Genomic DNA, 21,232 nt, shown 5'->3' with positions numbered 1-21,232 from the left:
ATTTTTAAATAATCAAAACATTAGTTTTGCATCTTAAGATAGTTAACAACAATTCTTTTTTATCACCAACTAGCCAGGAAGCATTCAAATTCTTCCAATTATCAAAGATTGCCTTAAAACTGTGAATATATCCTGGGTGGATTTCGTTTTTGTTAGAGATGAGCATGCCAGACTTTCAGTCAACTCCGCCCCGCCGTAAAGCAGATCCCGTTACTAGGGACATCTCCATCTCAGTTTCCACAGCTGCCTCTTCTGACAGGGCTGGTTTTGTTGCAGAACACGAGCTGTGTAACTCAATTGCCCAGACAAAACCAGGCTTAGCTTGGTTTAGGAGCTGAATATGTTAGCAGCTTAGTGGAAAATGAGAGCATTTGACTGGAAGAAATGAAATCAGCTTTTGAAAGAATGAAAGTGATCGTGAACAGCAACAAAGGTGAGAACTACACCCCCTGGGGCAGGAACGAGGGCAGTAACAACTTCTTAATTTATAGAACCGCTAGGCTAATGCTGGGCTTGACTTTCATCTCATTACCTCTGATGCTAATAGAAAGACAATTTTATATAAAATTGCAAGTGGCTCATATCTTTCACAAAATAATTCCAGTTCTGTTATGACTACCACTGAGTAGACAGTTTGCACACGGGTCGCTCTTGGTAGAAAAATGATTTGAGACAGAGCCTATGCTATTTCCACAAACTGTGTTAAGCCACCAGCAGCTCAGGAGAAGAGCCATGTATCCCCTTGGTAATCCAGAGAAAGCTCGTTGGAGAAGAAATGTACGCAAACCAAATGCATCTCCACAGTCAGAGCGTGTGCTTTGGCTGTTTCGGAGTTAAGTTGTCTCTAAGACTGCCTTAGCAGTCATTTTTTTGGATACTTAACCAGGCGATAAGTAATCACTGCACCACACCAGCTCAAGGCTATCTTCTGTTCCTGAGACAACCCTTGCCCATTCCTACCCCAGGACCTTTGATCGGCTGCTCTCTGCTTAGGTATTTCTGCACACGGTTTGGCTCTTTTTTATCTTCTCGGTGATGGTTTCCTCATGTCACCTCCTAGGAGAGGCCTTCTCTCTTCACCATAATACTAGAGCCTGAACACCCTCCTTGTAGTCTCTCTCCATCCACCTGACCTGCTTATTATCTCCACAGCATTTATTACAGTTGGAAAACCACTTAGTTATCTGTTTCTTTGTTCCATCCTCTGAATTTCTGCATTATGATGTGAGTTCCATAAGAGCAGTGTCCTCATAACTGTCACATGCACAGCTGTATCTCCAGTGACTAGAAAGGAGCCAGGGTTATAATAAGTATTGTGATAAATGAATGAATGAATGAATGAGTGAGTGAGCAAATGACCCGCAGGTGGCATTCAAGAGTGATTCATCTTATATTGAATTCCTCTCTAGCACAGCCAACATCACAAGGCAGTTCCGTATAACTGTCTTTGTGCATTGTATTTTTCTCCTAGAAATAGGCATAAAACATACAGAGACATTTGCTGTTTGATTTCCAAATAAGGACACTTAAAAAGCACAGCGGCAGTTTCAAAAATAAAGCAGAGAAAGTTTAAAATGTTGTTGGTTGACAGCAAGGTAACTCCGGGACTGAGCTCTGTGAAATAATGAAGACACAAGGTCCCCTTTCTGCCATCAAAGTGGTAGCAGCCACGTGTGTGTACTCAGCGAGAATGCAAAGACAAAAAAAGCCACAGTCTATTTAAGAAGCAAAATGCTGTATTTAAGTTTTCCTATCTGGAAAACTTTCCCATCCTATCCCCACTCTAATTCGGCAGCCATTATTTTACAGAAGTGAAATGACTGGAGTGTTTCAGAATCCACATCCTCGTGTTCCTAATCTAGCTTCATCCAAGTCTGTGGAAACACCCAGAACAATTGCCCTCAGCATTTGAGAGTTTCCTTGTCCGTTGTCTCCAAGGTTTGCCCATGCGAACCTCCCACAGACTGCTCTGCTGGTATTCAGTACTGTTCCCCGCTCGGGATAGGAATAAAAAATAGTGGGTGAAAATGAGATGTAATCAGAAATGCCACCTAATCGGGAAATGGGCCATTTCTTTTGGAGTCGGTTCTCAGTCTAATTCAATTTGATGCCATCTTTTGGACCACTCAAGTCCCAGGTATTACAGGAGTCACCAACAAGCTCTGTTTCTTTTACAAGATGTCTTAAAGGTAAACAGCTTTATGGATCTTTGTCAAACGTTTTGACTTGAGGACTAGACTTGCTGAATAGAGTGAAGGGCTCTGCAGGCTGCTTGTACATCATTCCAGCGAGCAGAAGGTGTGCTGGAAAGTTCCATTCTCCCCATCATGTGCATGTAGATTTATCTGCTGGGCTCCTGACTTTACTGTTTTTAATTCACAGACATCCTGTGCAAATATAACTCTATAACGCACTCATTCCTTCATGCTCCAGAAAGGAGGATCTAGGCATCGATCACTGGGAGGTTAACGTCGTATGTCCTAACGTAGTGAACTGCCAAGTTTGAGGAACACTGGATACGAAGATGGCATGTGCCAAGATGCCTGCTCTCTTGTCTCCATCTTACTTTGCTGACGCTGGGTGTTAAGACGTGACACACCTCTTCTCCAGCGTGGGTTCTCTGTCACTGTGGGGTCTCTGTCACTGCCAGCGTGGCTTCACCACCTGGAAGGCATCTTGTTTAGCAGAGCATGAGTGCAGGCTTCAGTTTGGGCTGTGAATAATCGCTGGGCCAGGACACAGTGAGACTCAACGAAACCACGGGGGCTCCGCTAGTTATGAAGAGCTGTGACTTACTCCAACATGAGGAGGCAGCAGATTTTAGGACACATTCAAATTAACAATAGAGTCCTGGGGAAGGCCCCATGGCCGAGTGGTTAAAGTTTCGTGCACTTTGCTTTGGCAGCCCAGGGTTCACGGGTTTGGATCCTGGGTGTGGACTTACACACAGCTTATCAAGCCATGCTGTGGCAGCATCCCACGTGCAAAGTAGAGGAAGATGGGCATGGATATTAGCTCAGGGACAGTCTTCTTCAAACAAAAAAAGAGGAGGGTTGGCAGAGGTTGTTAGCTCAGGGCAAATCTTCCTCACACACACAGAAAAATAGTGTCCCAGTCGCAGGAGGCAGTTGCCGTGAACTAGATTCAACTAGGAAAGGTCGGGTTCCAAGCAGGTACCTCCTCTCTCTGGCCAAGCCTCTGCAGCACAGAGACATTTTATAGGAACTTACAAGATGGGTGCAGATCAGCCCGATTAAGCACAGTACATGCTATATGACAGTAGCATTGGAATGTGCTAAAACTGTACCCAGATCCTAATGTAAGACTTTTGGCATTTTATTTTCACTAGTCTGCTGCCAGCATCTTTATCGCAGCTGGTCTTTGCTCTGGGCTCTGAACCTATGGGCTGCAACATAGCAGCCTGTTCCACAGGGACAGGAAGGCAGAAACTGGGCCCTGATTATGTATTGCTGTAATTTAAATATAGTCAGGACCAAAAAGAGGCACCATAAATTATCTTTTATTTAAATAGCTCGAGATAGAAGGAGGAGTGAGTGGGCGTGTTTATGAGTGTGGGCAGCTTTTGGGGGGCAGACAGGCAGGAGAATGAGTTACTAAGTATCTTCTTTGTAAGCAGAACGGTCCACAAGGTCAGCCTACATCCACAAACACTTTATCCATAGGTTATATTCCCCTAAGAGTCGGGAAAAACATGTAGCTGACATATGTAGTGTTTCTCATTTGAAGTGTTGCTTTTTGTAAAAAAAAAAAAGAAGAGCTGCCCACTGCAACATTTGTTTTAATCAGAAAAACAACTTACCGCGAGGTGTGGGAGGCAGAATGAGGGTCCCCACCCCCAAAGACATCCAGATCCTAATCTCCGGAACCTTCGACTATTTTAGGTCACTCGGTAAAGAGAATAAGGGCTGCAGATGGAATTAAAAGTGAGAACTGGCTGACCCAAAAGTAGGAAGGTTATTCTGGATTATCTGGGTGGCCAGATGTAATAATCATAAGGGAACTTAAAGCCGAAAGAGGGGACAGAAGAGAGGGCAGCATCACAGAGAGACGTGAGGATGCTGCAGTTCTGGTTTTGGAGATGGAGGAAGGGGCTGCCAGCCAAGGAATGTGGGCACCTCTAGAAACTGGGAAAGGCAAGAACCAGACTCTCCCCTGAGGCCTTGGGAAGAAACCAGCACTGCTGACACCTTGATTTCAGCCACAAAATGCCCTTTCAGATTTCTGATCTCCAGAACTGTAAAATCATAAATTTGTGTTGTTTTGAGCTACTAGGTGTGTGATGATTTGTTACAGCACCAAGAGAAGACTAATACAGCAGGTGCACAGGGAGAAAACCACAGGCAACTGGGTGTGGTCCAGTGAGACCAGCTGTGGGCAGTCCTGAACAGGTATCATACATGTCTGCGGTCAGGGAGGGGGCAGGGCTTGCAGACCATCTAAAACAGTCAGCGACTATGGCTGCAGGTCACCACTGGTTTTGTAAATCCCATGCGCTAAAATGCTTTCTACATTTTAAATGGATATATAAACACTTCCCTAATATTCTTGATTTTGCCTTCTGGACCCACAAAGCCAAAAATATTTAGGATCTGGCCATTTACAGAAAAATTTTGCTGACCCTTGATCTAAAAACAGCAAACAAAAACAACACCAAAACAAAATAAAAATAATGCATCCCTATGGGCTCTGCATTTTTAACTGGTGGCCAAGCTGCACTGACAAACAGGCCTTTTTATTTTTAACTCCAGGCTTTTCTTCGCTCTTCCATCTGAAGACACCTCTGTGTGGGGAAGATGAGATACTGTAATTTTAATAATTGATTTTTTAAAAAAGAATAATAGTCTAGTAACCACAGACCCAGCATGATCTTGGAATCGTGCCGAATATCTTGAAATGGTGGCATATGCAATTAAAAATCCCTCAGCAGGGTGTTCAGCCAGGAAGGGAGGGACACAGTTTGCTCTCAAAATTTGCTTTCTGCTTCCCCAATACTTATAATCCAATTTTCACCAGCAGAGATGAATAATGACCCCCCCCCAACCTATTTTCTCTGGGTGGAGAAGAGCTATCATTACAGATATTGATTTTCCTGCCTCCTCCTTCTTGCTGCTTGGGACTGGAGGAAAGATGATCTTCTTTTTCTTTGACCCTGCTGCGCTTGAGAGGAAGTAAATAATGTGCGTCTCCAAGGAAAAAGGGAAGCAGCCGTTAGGTTCCAAAATTAGTAAGTACATTTGGGCAACAGTGTACAGTTCTAGGTTTTTGGACAAAATGACGTTCAAAATGACCGTCTTATGCATTCACAGAAAATTGGAAAGAATGATCCCCAGCATAGAAAAGTTTTGTGTCACTGGAGCTTGTTTACTTTAGTGCTTGCCAAGAAAACAATCTTTGTTTTCTCCATTTCCTGTTTTTCCTCGACTTTAAGGAGTGTAATTTACATGCAATAAGATGCACCCATTTTAAGTACAGGTGGATGAGTTTTGATGGCCCTGGGCCTGGGGCTCAGAGGGCAGGTGCCCCTACAGGATCTCCGAACTCACCCTCTCTCCTTCTCCCCTTCCCTTCCCCCTGCTGTAGACCATAGACTCTCATACTTCTACAACAACCCCAAAAGTGGTAGGTGACACTTGCTTTCTCTACTGGCCAGGCACTGGGAGCCCCCAAGCCTTGATTTAATAGCTAGAGTTTGAATTTAATAAAGCCTCAACCAGCTACACCAAACAGCACAAGAATTTGGAAGTGGTACTGATAAATGTGGATAAATTCGTTAGACTAGTTAATCTCATTCTAACCCTAAAGTAATTAGTTTCAAATACCTTCCATTGAAGAAGCCAACCCAATGGACATTTTAATACATACTCTCTGTTGCTGAAGACTACAAACCAAAATGTTGATTTTGGTTTGCTTTGGGATAAAGTTGGCTGTAAGAAGGCACCATGAATCCAGTTGCGGTACCCAAATTCGATGACAAACAAACATAAATTATCTCAGAATGTTCTCCAAGATTCCATCGTCTAATATCTTTTTCTTCTCCTGTTAGCCAGAAAATTATAGTTTTCAAAGCATTTCATTTGCAATGACATATCTACAATGGTAAACCAATCTAATTGCACTTTATATTTTTAGTCAAATATTGGTTAAAGTAAAATTATTTTTACCCATAGCTATAACACACTATGAGATATAATCAATGTGTACCGAAATCATGATGATTCGAGAATCATGATTATTTCTCTCAAGAGAATTAGCTTGGGATGGAGGCCCTGTTATGGAAAACTGGAGAAACATGAAATTCTCAGCTTGCAAAGCTACTTGATGAATGATGCTGATCTAGATAATGAAGGCACAGTACTTATAGTCTTCCAATACTTCCTTTATAAAAAAAGTCACACACTTTGTCTGAATAAACAGAATCTCATCCACTGTTGAAAACATAAACAGAAGTAAAATAAAATAAAACACTTACCATCCTACCAGTCCCTTCCCCATCAAAGTTGCATTTTCACATATAGCCTTGCAGTCTTTATAAAAATAAATACTTTTAAATAAAACTATACATGCTGCATTGTAGTATGACTTTTAAAAATTTAACAGTAGATCACAAATATTTCCATGTCATTAAGTATTTTTTCTACAACAGTATTTTTCTACAACATCAATTTCATGCTTTCAATTATATTCTTCCATAAAGATGGATGTCAATGCAATCATCACTGAGATGAACATCCATTGACATACCATTTCTGACTGCCCAATTATTTTTTAGAATAATTGTCTAGAATAGAATTGCTGAACCAAAGTTTTTGCAAACGTTTTAAGAGTTTCAGCCTACATTTAACACTTTTCCTGGGGAGGAGAGCACACTTTCATGCTCCCAGGCGGTTTATAAGAGCCCCTATTTCTGTATACCTTACTAGTGTTGACCTGAGTAGTTCGCCTTTCCCATATATCTATTATGTATATATCATGAATGTGTATATATATATATATATATATTTAGCATCACATGAAAGAAGATCTACAGTCCTGTGGTCCAAAGCCTGGATAAAACCCAAGCTCTGTGAGTGAGGAGGAGTCCTGTGTCAGTCAGGGTTCTCTAGAGAAACAATACAAATAGGATGTGAACAGACATATAATCCCAATATCTACAGGGTGAGTTGGCAAGCTGAAGACCCAGAAGAGCCAATGGTGAAAGTCCTAGTTGGAGAGCAGGCAGGCTTGAGACCCAGGAAGAGCCAATGTTTCAGTTAGAGTCTGAAGGCAGGAGAAAAGCTGATTTCCTAGTTTGAAGACAGTCAAGCAAGGAGAATTCTATCTTATTCAGGGGAGGGTCAGCCTTTTGGTTCTGTTCAGGTCTTCAACTGATTGGGCGTAGCTCACCAACATTAAGGAGAGCAACCTGCGTTATCTACAGAGTCACATGTTAATCTCATTCAGAAACACCTCAACAGACACACACAGAATAGGATTTGACCCAATGTCTGTGCACCCTGTGGCCCAGTCAAGTTGACATGTAAAATTAACCATCACAAGCCTGAAGGGAGTGGAGAACATTGGTTTGAAGGTGGCTGGCTCCTCAGATGCATGCGAGGACATGATGTTTTTATCATGGGGATGAGAATCAATTGGGTATCTTGTCTTCCAGGATAACTGGAGAAACAGAAACACTTTCACCCTCTCTTCCAATACAGCACTGTGATTTCTTTTCTGGCCCATCTGAGTTCACTTTACCGCAGAAGAAAGACTAATTCCATAGAGATAATTGCTTTATCATCAAAAAAAAAATCCCATTTTGAGGAGTACTATTAAAAATAAATGAATAAGTGACTACAGCAAAGTGGCAGGATATAAGGTAAATATACAAAAGCCAATCGCTTTATTATATACTGGCAATGAACAAGCAGAATTTGAAATCAAAAACAAAATACCATTTACATTAGCACACACAAAAATGAAATAATTTGATATAAATCTAACTAAATGTATACAAGATTTATAGGAGGAAAACTACAAAACTCTAACGAATGAAATCAAAGGAGAACTAAATAAATGAAGAGATAGTCCACATTCATGGATAGGAAGACTCAATAGTCACAAGATGTCAGTTCTTCCCAATTTGATCCATAGATTCAGTGCAATTCCAATCAAAATCCCAGAAAGTTATTTTGTGGATATGGACAAAATGATTTCTGAAGGTTATATTCTGAGGAAAAAGACCCAGAATAGTCACCACAATATCAAAGAAGAAGAACGAATTTAGATGACTGACACAACCCGACTTCAAGACTTACTATAAAGCTATAATAATCAATACAGGGTGGTATTGGTGAAAGCATACGCAAATAGATCAACGGAACAGAACAGAAATTCCAGAAATAGATGTACATGAATATGTCAATCAATCTCTGACAAAAAAGCAAAAGCAATACAATGGAGCAAAGATAGTCTCTTCAACAAATGATGCTGAAACAAATGAACAACCACACACACAAAAATGAATCTACACACAGATCTTACATCCTTCGCAAAAATGAATTCAAAATGGATCATAGACCTAAATGTAAAACACAAAACAATAAAACTTCTAGAAGATAACATAGGAGAAAACCTAGATAACCTTGGGTATGTGGATAACTTTTTAGATACAATGCCAAAGATATGATCCATGAAAGAAATAATTGGTAGCTGGATTCCATTAAAATTAAAAACTTCTGCTCTGTGAAAGGCAATGAAAGACAATGTCAGGAAAATGAGAAGACAAGCCACAAATTGGGAGAAAATATTTGCAGAAGACCTGTAATCCTGATAAAGGATTTTTATGCAAAATATACAAAGAACTTTTAAAACTCAACAATAAGAAAACAAACAACCCAATTAAAAAGTGGGCCAAACACCTTATCAGACTCCTCACCAAAGACAACACACAGATGGAAAATAAGCATATAAAAAGACACTCTACATCATATGTCATCAAGGAAATGCAAGTTAAAACAACTATGAGATGCCACTACACACCTGTCAGAATGGCCAAAATCCAAAACATGGGCAACACTGAAAGCTGGCAAGTATGTGGAGCAGCAGGAACTCTCATTCATTCCTGGTGGGAATGCAGAATGGTACAACCACTTTGGAAGACAGTTCGGCAGTTTCTTACAAGACTAAATATAGTCTTACCCAACAATCCAGCAACTGTGCTCCTTGATATTTACCCAAAGGAAGTGAAGACTTATGTCCACACAAAATCCTGCACATGGATGTTTCTAGTAGCTTTATTCATAATTGACAAAATTTGGAAGCCACCAAGATGTCCTTCAGGTGGATGGATGAATACTCTACAGTACATCCAGACAATGGACTATTCAGTGCTAAAAATAAATGAGCTGTTAGTCCATGAAACGGCATGGAGGAACCTTAAACGCATATCACTAAGTGAAAGGAGCCAATCCGAAAAGGCCACATACTGTGTGATCCCAACTATGTGACACCTGGAAAAGGCTATGTCTCTGTAGAGATGGTGAAATGCTTTTACATTTAGAAGACTGCCTAGACGTAGGGGGTGCACCACCAATACTTGATGAATAAATTTCTTCAACAGACATTTATTAATCATCTACTAGATACCAGATACGGAAAATAATTTGTTAGAGCTGATAATCTGTCAGTTTACTGCATTTACCTAAAAAGTAAAAATAAGGAGAGTGTAACAGCCATATTCGAGAAATAGAATAAAATACTACTTTAAAAAGCATTTACTATTTGAAATGCAGATATAAATAGCAAAGAATTAGTGCTTATTAATGACAGAGAGTAATTTACAACAGCCCCATCTCATTACACAATCAGGGCTTCACCAGCGTCCAAGGCCCCGAAGAGTTGGGAGGTAATGTCTATTGACAGAGATAGCAAAGCCTTTTGAAGTATTTCTGGGTTTGGAACAAAGAAAAAAGGTTATCTTAGACTCATTTCTTTCTGTGTATCTTCATTTCCTAAGTCCCCGATGACGAAGACATTCTTGCCGTGTGCTCATAAAGCCCTGGTTGGAAACGCGCTTCAGCATCGTTTGACACGTGTTTTCTGGGTCTCTCCTACCCTCAACTGCCTGTGAGACCCTGGAGAGGAGACACCATATCTTTACTTTGCTTGAGGGCCCGGGATCCATTGTCACAGTGAACGCTGGTCAAAGGCCCCACGGCATGTGCGGAAGCCGAGACCCGGGCCTGGAGATCAGCGTGTCTGTGAGATTTCTTCTCCGCCCCTTACTGTTTGCGAAGCTTTGAGCAAGGGCTTGTCTCTCTAAGTTTCAGTGTCCAAATTAGGAAAATGGATGAAAAAATATCAATAATGATGTCCCTAATTCAGTCAAATTACTAGTAAAAAAATAAATAGAAATACTCATGTAAATTTTGTCTAAAACAAATATTTAGATTTTCTCCCAGTGATATTTCATCCTTAGTTATTCCTTCTCTCCAGAGTATGGAGCTTGCTCCAGAAGAAATTCCCTGTTTATGCTTCTTTTCTATCAATTCTAGTAGCACTTTCTTCTTCTTTTGGATCTTCTGATGACTTGCCTAAGTCGCGGCTCCCTGTCAAAGCGCATTGCCTAATTTCTACAATTTTGAACCTTCTGAAGTCACCCAGAGGATGCTCGCATGAGGCGAATTGAGATGACTGATTACTTATGAATCGTTTTTCCAGCAAGCCCGGATCTATATCAAATAAGTACGACTGGGCTTCATGAACACACAGTTCTGCGGCTTGAATACACGCAGCCTCAGGGCTGGACATCTGAGCACCTGTTAGAAATACGTACATTCTCTGCAGACCCTCTAAGCTATTCAAGCGGGTGGCAGCCCACAGCTAGAACACAGAGAAAAATGTTCGCAAGAGAATTTGGGGCAAAGCGCCAGCACCGCTCAAATGGCCCATCTTGTAAGGGCTGCAGGCTCCCGTCTCTGAAGACAGAGTCCAAGGGGCTCCCGGGCCAGGAGAAGAGCTCCCTACAAGTGGCAGCATGAGTAAAGTGACATGCCCTTCTGGTAGAGAAATCAATTGCTGAGATTGGGAAGGTGACCCAGGAAAACGACTTGAGACCAGCAGCAACCAACAATCTGTGTGGAGCATCTTTCCCAGATTGGGCAACGAGGTTTCTGAATCTCTCAGGCTGATTTATGTAGCTAATTTAATGCCAAACACAGCTTTCTATTTTGAGGGTTTTTTTTTTTCCATTGAGAGTATTTTGGCAATTGGTGATGTCACTGAGACTTCAACATTTTCCTAGTTTTATGTAGTTTATTTTCAAGATCCACTACTCTGACGCTGCTCTTATTGGGGCAGATAAAGTGACAGAAGAAAGGCCAGACTAATGAGAAGGAAAATTACATCTACTCTCTACATTTCTGCCTATTCCATATCTGTATCAACACCTCCATCTATCTATCTATCTATCTACCTTCTTCTATGTCTACATTATTCATATATACGTATGCATTTTCTATCTACATCTTTATTCTAGAACTATATCTACGTCCATATTTATGTATTTCTATCCTCTATATCTACATACTCATCTGCCTTTATTCTACATCTGAATCTAAATCTATATCAGTCCATCTATAAAAGTTTCTTTGAACTTCCACTTTAGAAATCCTATTATGGCCTCAAATGATGAGCAACCCCCCCAAAATTTTATAGCCATATTAAATATCTTTTCAGGTGATATTTTGTTGTGAGGCTAGTAAGAGTGTAGTTCAACTCTTCAAAAATTAGCTTCTGGACATTTCCTTCACCTCTGAGGGAGGAGCTAGGCTGGCAGTGAAATTGATGCTGAAGAATGAAAAGTGTGTCCCAGAATTCTTGTGTGGAGATCCGACCTTAAATCTTACTGAGCTGATCTGTGTACTCATATTACTGGGATATTAGAGCTTAAAGTCAGCTCCGCTGTGCTGGTTCCCTGGTGTCAGCTGCCCCAGAAGAGCAGTAGAAGCTGAGCTTGGAGAGAAACAGCCATCACCACTTGAATTCAGCCCAGTCTCGAACGTCCATATGTCAGCACACTTGTATATTTCTATCTTTGGAGAGAGAGATAAAGAGAGATATTTATATCCATATCTACATATCTATTTCTCTGTATATTCCCACAATCCATTCCCCACAGGGCAGGCCAAGTGATCAATTTAAAGCATAAATCAAATCATCTCGCTCTTCTACTTAAAATCCTACAATTTCTTCCATATTGCTTAGAATGAAATCCAGACCCCTCCCTCCTCCCAACCAGCCCCCATGTGACTGGCTCTTGCTTCAACTTTTCACTTCTCACCCTCTTCCCCTCTACTCACCCCATGCAGCCTCCCTGGCCTCCTCTGCCCACCCAAGTCCAGAGAAACTGGCCTGACAGAGAGAGAGTGCAGGACTCAGGTAAGCTGTCCCCTCCTCAGAAACGCCTCGTTGGATGGCCTGACTAAGGGCTTAGATGAGGTTGCACACCTCAAGAGGGAAGTAAATGCGAAGAACATTTGCTGATTATGGTGGAGCATGGTGCCAGCCCCAGAAGGGAGCAGAGAAAGAGAAAAGGAGAAAATGGGGTGGCTGGAAGAAGCCAACTTAGTCATTGGAAATTAACCTCTGGAATCCATTGATTTTAATGTGAATTATTTATATTTAGGGTAGGTCTAATGCTATAGTTCATTTAAGATGTTTATCTAATTTTCACAATGATGACAAAACAGGGAAAATCTCTAAGAGCCGGCTTGGCAGCCACAGGCTCTGACTTCCGGATGTTAAATATTTATGGGGGCATTAGTGACAAATCGGTCTTTGCTGCTGGCATTAATGGCAGTACTCAATTCTAAGGCACAGAATCCCCTTCAGCCTTAGGAACATCAAGGAAAAATCCCATCCCATCTCTGGAATAAGAGGCACAATTTCAGAGAGAGAGGGGAAAAAAGCCTCCTGGTGGCAAAAATTCTGTCCCGGAGAACTTTTCTGATTCAATTTCTAAACAAGAATCACTGCCGACATGCTGGGCATCTCTGGCTTCATTTCTGCCTCCTGTGTTTTCTTAGATCTGCTAATTTAGTGAGCAGACCGCCTCCCTCCCCCTCCCTTCTCCTAGCTCCATGGCATACAGCACCCCGAGCATTTAGAAGAATCGGTTTCTAGAATTTACGAAAACTTCAAGGCAGAACATTTGCTGGTGAAAGAGAGGCCAGCTGAGCAGAGTTGGGAAAGTGAAGGGGAGCTTGTGGGCTAGAGAGTGAATGATCCCATCTATGGCAACCCTTTGCTTTATATGGGGGAAACCAGAGGAATTAAGGACTGTCACTCAATTTGCTGTTTTCAGCTTTTTAACTTTTTCCCAGGCTCCTCTCCTTTGTTCCTCCAGTTCCTAAAGTAGACAAGGGCCAAGGACTATATTTACTATAATCTCATCTAATCTACTCAGCTGTCTCAGTGAAAAGAATTATAACTCTCTCACTTCTGCCCACTGGACCAGCCCTGTTTGTGGGCACAAAGTCAGGGCTAAGATAATTTAGACCAAAGGAAACATTTTTTCCTTTAATAAATCTTTATTAAAATATCTCTTCTTTTGAGTCTCAAGGCTGTAATTTTTCCATTTTATTATGTTACTGAAACTTTTTCATGATCCCATTTAAGAAAAATTTTTTTCCTAGTTGATTCATCTTTGAATAAGGAAAGACCTGCCCAGTGTATATTACACCATAAACATGGTGGGCAGAATTTTTTTCCCTTGAATCCTTTCACCATTTACCTGAAGTTTTGTTCCAACATTCTGGGAAGGGTGCTGGTCAAAGTAAATGTCTGGTGACCCAGCAGCTTGGGAATGAAGGAAGGATTCAGGCTCTCTGTGCTCCTCGTAAGGAAGCTGCTCCTTTGTGGATTGTCTTCCCTGTGTTTGGGGTTCCACTGCAGAGCTGGTCAGCTGTTTGCTTCTGGATCTTGGTCTGTCCTGTTGTCCACGACCAAGGCCAGCTCCTTCTACTGTTCCTGTCTCACCCAGAAAGAAGACTGACCACTCTCTGCTGGTCCCTGCTTGGTGCCCTGGATGCCCTGCCTGGACCTCCCCAGGGATGTGCACCACACCTGCCTGGTGGGCTGCCCTCTTCTCATGCTCTTTGCCATTCATAGGTGGGCTTAGTGGTGGGTTCTATGAGGATTTCTGTAAGAATTGATGCTCTTTGTGATGCAAATTTTTGGAAACTCCACACAAACCTGTTTCTACAACCAGTGGATATGTGGAAATTGATAAAAGAAACCTTAACTAAATTGGAATCAGGAAGGCCTGTAGGGGGAGTTCTCACACCCTAGCACATATCCTCAATCACACCAAATGGAAGAGACCAGTTTGCATCTTGGACAGAAAGTAAAACTACTTCACTACTGAAGGATGATTTCTCTCCCCACCCAGCAACAGCCCAGCCAATGAGAAACACCACAGCTCAGCCAATGAGAAACCCTGCAGCTCAGCCAATGAGAAACCCCGCAGCTCAGCCAATGAGAAACCCCGCAGCTCAGCCAATGAGAAACACCGCAGCTCAGCCAATGAGAAACACCGCAGCTCAGCCAGTGAGAAACACCGCAGCTCAGCCAATGAGAAGCCGTTGCTGCCCTGAACTGCTACTTTCCCCCAATGGGCTTTCCTTTAGAACCCCCCCTCCCCCTTTTTCTCTATAAAAGCAGCTCCCCTTCTTTGTGGGATTTGCCTTTGGTTTCCATAGCATGCACATCCTGAATTGCAGTTCTTTTAGCTGTCTGTGAATAGACTTGTTTTTTGGACAAACTAGCAGGGGAATTTGCTTTTTAAGTTGACTTATAGAACTAAAACCTCCAAGAGTAGAACTGACTCATGGCTAGATTAAGAGGATCAGACCCTGTCCCCAGACGCTCGTCCTCATCCACTGCAGGAGGAGGCCTCCTCTGTGATGACAGTCATTACAGAACAAGGCCTGCAGATAGGGAGGCTTAAAAGAATGGCACTTTCTCCTTGACAACACAGCTGCCACACTTACAGCAGGTGATGCAGAGTTAGGGAATCAAAAAACAAAACAGCAAAGCCAGACACTTCCTTGAGTTTACCTAGCATTCTCAATAGATTTTCTGAAAATTTCATAGAATGATTCAGAGTTTCAGATTCAATTTTCCTTCTCTCTTTATTTTTTTGGTGAGGAAGATTGTCCCTGAGCCAACGTCTGTACCAGTCTTCCTCTATTTTGTATGTGGGACGCCCCCGCAGCACGCTTGATGAGGGGTGCCATGTCTGTGCCCAGGATCTGAACCTGCGAACCCTGAGCCACTGAAGCAGAGCACACGAACTTAACCACTCGGCCACCGGGCCGGTCCCAGATTCAATTTTCTTTAAGTGAACTAAGTTGGTTGGCTATTGAATGACCAACTTTTCTCTGAGATGAAGATAAAAAGAGGGTGGCTACTTTTTCTGGCTTCCTAAACAGTCCCCATTTCACTTAGGACAAAACACATTACATTAACGTTATAAGATCACTTCCAAAAATATCTAGCCTCCATTGAGCTCTTATACTAATTACAGCCTTAAAATTAAACATCTTTATTCTCATACCCATTTTACAGATTAGGAAATCAAGGGTCAGAAATAGATAGGTACCCAAAACTGCAAAAGAGAGAGGGTAAACCCAGGACTAGAACCCAGGGATGTCTGGTCCCAAGATCCATGCTCCCACTTACTGCCCTGCCCTGCCCTGCCCTCCATCCATTTCACATCTGTTTGTGTCATGCCCCTACCCCTGGTGTTTCCTCTTAGTAATTTTCCATCCACTGACCCCTGCTCCTTGGCTGTGAACTCCCACTTGCCCATGCTGCATTGCGAGTGGAGCCCAGTCGCTCCCCCACCGCAGGACCTCATCGCAGTGGTCCCTAACCTGCCGTGACGGTCCTCAATAACGTCTACCTCACCATCTTTAACAAGGGCCATGAGATGCTTTTTCTGTAAGACTCCTCAGCTCCAGCAGATGTTTCCACATGGAAATGTGGACTCAGCATCTCAATATTTTGATTTTTCAAGAGAAGATATGTGTGTGGGGCGGGGTGGGTAACTTTATTTCGAATAAGTGAGACTCATGGGATAAAATCATAAAATCACTATTTTTGGCCTCTTGGCCTAAAGAGCTCACACTGAATAAACCTAGACCTCTTTATCTTTTTCTAATGACAAAAGTAAGGTGTCTTCGTTGGGCCAAGGAATGCCACCCTCACATGGCCAACTTCTGCTCTCCTCTGGGCTAGAGGCTCCACAAACCTCGAATAAAACAGTAGTATCTTCCCTCTTTGAATTCCTCCTGGAATTACTTCTCTTCTGTCTTTGCTGACAGCTGGTGAGGCAGAAAACAAAGGCAAGCCTGTTTGCAACTGAGCAGGAATTAGCATGCAGGCAGCTGCCACGTTCCCTCAGACGCGTGCCAGCCAGGATGCCTCTGCTTCTAAAGCCAAGGTGGAGAAAGAGCTTGCAAAATAACGTCTTCACGTCCAGTGGGCCCTTGCAGAAAAGTGCCAGTTGTTTCTTTTCTAGCATAAGTATTTTATATATATATTTTCAGGGCAGGAGGTATTGTTTTGAATTAAAGTGGAATCTTACAGTTAAACAATGATGCTGCAGTATTTTAAACTGTTTTCCCTACAGAGGAGTAAAGTTCCTTTGTTTTAGTATTTTTTTTCTCACTGTCCTAAATGTAACTGCATTTTCAGAGTCATATACGGATTGGGGTGGGGTTGGTAAAAATACTCTCCATTTTTTCAGCCCACGGGCTCATCAGAATATAAGCTAAACAAGGGGAAACTTGAGAATTAAATTGTTTTGTTTCTTTCAGGGCTGGAAGCCCCATGTTGGGAACCCACCGAAGGTGCGTTTTCCAAAACCAGGGAGGACCAATCTCAGTGCCTGTAATTAGAAACGAGATGCCAGGCCAGAGACTTTCTAGAGAGGCAGAGGATGCAATCATTTACACACCTGGGACACGTGTGCTATCTTCTCAGCAGGGCTGGGGGAAGTCCCTGCAGAAAGATTTTTAACAATCAAAAATACGTGACAGCAATGGATACATCGAGGATAATGAGAACAATAATTTTTTTCTCTCTCTCATCCTCACTCTTTCTCTCCCCCAACATGTTCTATTAAAAAAATTACTTCTTAATGAATAATCTTGTTAGACATTTCAGGTTTCTGAGTCTTACAGACTTTTATTGAGTTTTTACTATATTCAAGTTAAAATCAAATGATAGAAGCACACAGGGTGAATTCCTAAGTCATCGGTGGATCAGGACCAGGCACAGGTCCCCAAGCCCCAGGTCTCACTGTGGCTTCTATGGAGTCAGCTTGTGATGTCCTTGGGGCCAAGACAGGAACAAGGCAGACGACCAGTCAGAAATAGATCTAGGGCAGAGCGCTCCAGGGAGGAGCCCAGGCTCTGAGAGGAGCATGTCTGAAGGGTGAGGCTGGCATACAGCAATGACGGGATGCAGGTGAGAGCTGAGGGGTGGGAGGTGATGAGGGCAGAGACGAGCATGGTGGAAAATTTGGAAAATACAGGTAAGCAGAAGGAAGGAGATAAAAACTGCCAGCTAGTCCAATACCGAGGCTACCACTGTTAAGATTTTGGTGTAAATCTTTCTAGCCATTAGTCGTTTGCGAAAATGCATTTTGGAGCCAAGAAAATAATCATGATGTAAATGATGACTTGTAACGTTCTTGACACATATTTATATCATGTGTATCTTTCTCTATTAGCAACTATTTCAATGGTATCATTTTTCAGTCTGACTAATATTACATGTATGGATGAAGTATGTGTTATATAATCCAAGATCCATAAACTCAAATACTCACAGGATCCAGACAGGTAAGGGAAATGATTGAAGTAACTAAGTGCAGATTAATCAGGAGTGGCGGGTACTGGAACAAATGTGGAAATGCTTACAAAGTCTAAAAGGGCATTTAATGTTTAGCTATGGCCAACTTTTCATGTTAGAAAGTAGCGTTGACAGATGTTCTGTTCTTTCAAGGCAAGTCAACATTCCAGAGTTTATTTTAAAAGCTTGTTTATAAATATTGGCAAATCACTGAGCTTTTATTTAAATCACTGAGTGGGCCAAAGAGAACATTCTGTAGGCTGGCTTGTCCTCATGACTTCCAGTGTGTAAACACTGTACGGATTTAACCCAACCATAATTTTTAGACATTTAGTTTGTTCCCAATTTTCATTATTTTAAGCAACATATAAATGAGTTATATTTGAACTGAAATATATTCAATATATGATTAAAACTTTAAGGTTAACATCACAAAATAAGACAGCTGGATGAAAGGTTATACATATTTAAGGCTTTTAATGCAAATTGCAAACATGTTCTACAAAAAGTTTGTACTAATAGACAATCTCGCCAACAGTTTGTAGCAATATATAGTTTGTATTAAATACAATCTTCTTCCCAACTTTGGGCTATTATCTTTTTGTGCATGCAATTTTACATATAATTAAAATATTATGAGTACAAATGAAATATTCGATGTGTTTTGTTATTGGAAAGGTTGAATTTATTTTTCAATTCTATTTCTTCTTTGGTAAATTTCCTATCCATATTCTTCGTTTTTCCCTTTTTCATTTATTAGGGTTCTTTATATATTAAAGACATCAACCAAGGGTTTATATTCTTTACCATATTTGAAAACCCATAAAACTCCATCTTAAGGTAGATTTAATATTTAACCATATGGACATAATCTGTCTTACAATGATTTTCTCTCGTTGTAACTGTTCCAAGATTTGAAACTTATGACATTCCATTCCAAAACTCAAGTGCAATGTTTGAGAAATGAGCCATCTGTATATGATCAGAGATGTTCTTATTTACAATCTTGCTACTTGCATAGGATGAAAAGATAAGACTGAAGCATAAAAACAAAGCCAGAGGAACGTACAAGATCAGATTTCAATCTTGCTTCCCCCAGGGAACAACTCAGTGCTCTTCATCCTGAAATTAGCTTATGAATCCTGACGATGGCGCACACGTTTCCAGGCTGTGATCCTCATCACTAAACAGCTGTTGATAAGTTGCCTGAAGTCTTAGCTACGTTCTTCCATCAGGACTTCTCTGTCTGTGTGAAGGCTCCAGCTCTCTCCTGTCGGTCTCCTTGTACTCTCCCTCCTATACTTGGTTAATATCTCTGACCCCCCATGTGATTTCAGGAGGCCAGGTCCAAGTGTTCTAACCTCTCCAGCACAGTATATCTTGTATATTAACAACCCAACCCTTCCTTGTAGAAATTCACTGTTTATCTTTAGCTGAAACTCTTCCCAAACTCCACCCCCGTCCCTCTCCCAAAGTGGAGCCTGAAACACCACTTTTCACCTAAAATATAAACTCCTTGGGGAAGGGGACTCGGTTTATCCCTGAATCCTCAGTGTCCATCACAGCCCGCAGAACTTCATAAATGTTTGGATTAAACTGAAGAGATTCATTACGATCACTTTTAAAAGCCCTTTCAGCTCTGATATTTTATTCTACCTATTGGGTAAATGATCAAAGAAGGACCCATTATTCTTAATTTAAGATGTGTGAAATGTCAGACTTTTGGCTCAAGCTCTGTTCACAGCACAGTCAGTAAAAATTTCTTATGATTTATGGAATCTGCTTAGCCCTTGGGAACATAACTCATCAGTACGAGCCCAGACAGCTCCAACCCTCCGTCAGATTTGGGAATCGCGCCTCTGTGAACACACAAAGACGGTTTTAGAGTCTGGTAACTAACATTTCTGTCATTCTGCAGTAGCCTCTGGCTGAAGCACAGAAATTCTATTCCTGGATCCTGTTGATTGAAAAATAGGTGTTCCTGCATTTGCTGCAGTTGAGTTGAGAAAAGGCACTGGGAAGAGGCTTTCTGGAACAGTCAGGCTGCTTCTCACCAACCAGCACACACACTCTGAATTCCCAGCAGCTTGAGATGTTAAAGATTTGCTCCCCATGCACATGGACTTGGTTCTGGCACCTGTCTTCTCTCCTGTACCTGCGTTACGGGAGCAAGTGGCCTCCAAGTGCCTTGCGGCAAGGAAAAGAGAGAGAGAGGGAGAAAGCACACCGACTTTTCAGTATCTCTTCCCAGAAGTGAAGTATGTCACCTGCCCTCCCAGAACAAGTCACAAGCCCCAAGTTAGCTGCGGGTGAAGCTGGGAAATAGAAGGAAGCGCAGTGGTATATGTAGGGTACTCCCCATCTCTGCCACATATTCCCAGATAGTTGAGATCCTAACAGCTCATTGGGAATAGATCTCGGGTTTGGAGAATTCTCTATTCAGCTTTAGGTCCTAGAATCTAGAATCTAGGAACTTAAGTTTCCCTTCCCTACACAGCAACCTCTGGTTTCAAGCACAGAAATTCTTGGACTTTGAGCTGTTGTATTTCGTTAATTATTTTCAGCACAGTAAAATGAAATGGATCTGGACAGAGCTGGTGGGGGACCAGCTTACCCTCTCTCTTAGCTTGTTCTGGGTCTGTTGCCTGGATTTACTAGTCTAATAAGCTTTTAATGACTGTTCCCCCAATATCTGGGGGTGAGTCACTCTGCCCACTGCTTTTCTTTTCTAGAAGACAAATCAATTAAGCTCCAGGCCTTCCTGATCTGGTCTTGTCTTCTATCTTATCCTGACAACTTGTGTTCCATTAACACAGTTGGAAAGGCCTCACCCCAATTGTTTCTCCAGCTGTTTTGGCCATCGTATGGCAAAGAAGATAAATTCTGCCTTCAAACAGCCCAAAACTTTAATCCTGGAGGCTGGGAAGGTGTCTTTGGATATTGACTCCTCCCAAATATATTTGCTGAGCCTCAAAACTGTGTGCAGACCCGTGATCCTTAGTGACCCCAAGAAGCCTCGCTTCCTCATCGATGGTCCAGGCTCAAGGTGAGGTTGCACAGACCCATAGGAAGTGAGGGGAATCGTGGTCCAGGTGGCAGGCTTGGCAGTGTTCCCCAATGTTGGGGCCTTGAAGGAGCCCATTCCCAGTAAGCATTGTGGTGAACTGTGCTAATGCTGACAGATAGAAACTTCCTCTCAAGTCCCTATTCTAAATCATCTACTTTGAGGCCCTCTTTTTAATATCCCATTGAATTCATTTTCTTTCTTTTATAAACTTAAGTTGATTAGACACACACATGCATGTACAGGTCC

At 41.9% G+C, this 21,232-nt stretch overlaps 1 long non-coding RNA gene across 1 annotated transcript; it reads left to right on the top strand.

Moving 5' to 3' along the window:
- The first annotated feature begins 212 nt into the window (after window positions 1-212).
- LOC139084476 (uncharacterized) lies at window positions 213-18,570 on the top strand. The gene is made up of 3 exons (XR_011541884.1): window positions 213-433; window positions 12,369-12,438; window positions 14,450-18,570. It is a non-coding gene; the product is annotated as an uncharacterized lncRNA (long non-coding RNA).
- Window positions 18,571-21,232: the final 2,662 nt, after the last annotated feature.

The sequence above is a fragment of the Equus przewalskii genome, chromosome 7 (assembly GCF_037783145.1).
Source record: "Equus przewalskii isolate Varuska chromosome 7, EquPr2, whole genome shotgun sequence".
NCBI classification, from domain to species: Eukaryota; Metazoa; Chordata; class Mammalia; order Perissodactyla; family Equidae; genus Equus; species Equus przewalskii.
This window is presented reverse-complemented; position numbering and strand designations above follow the sequence as displayed.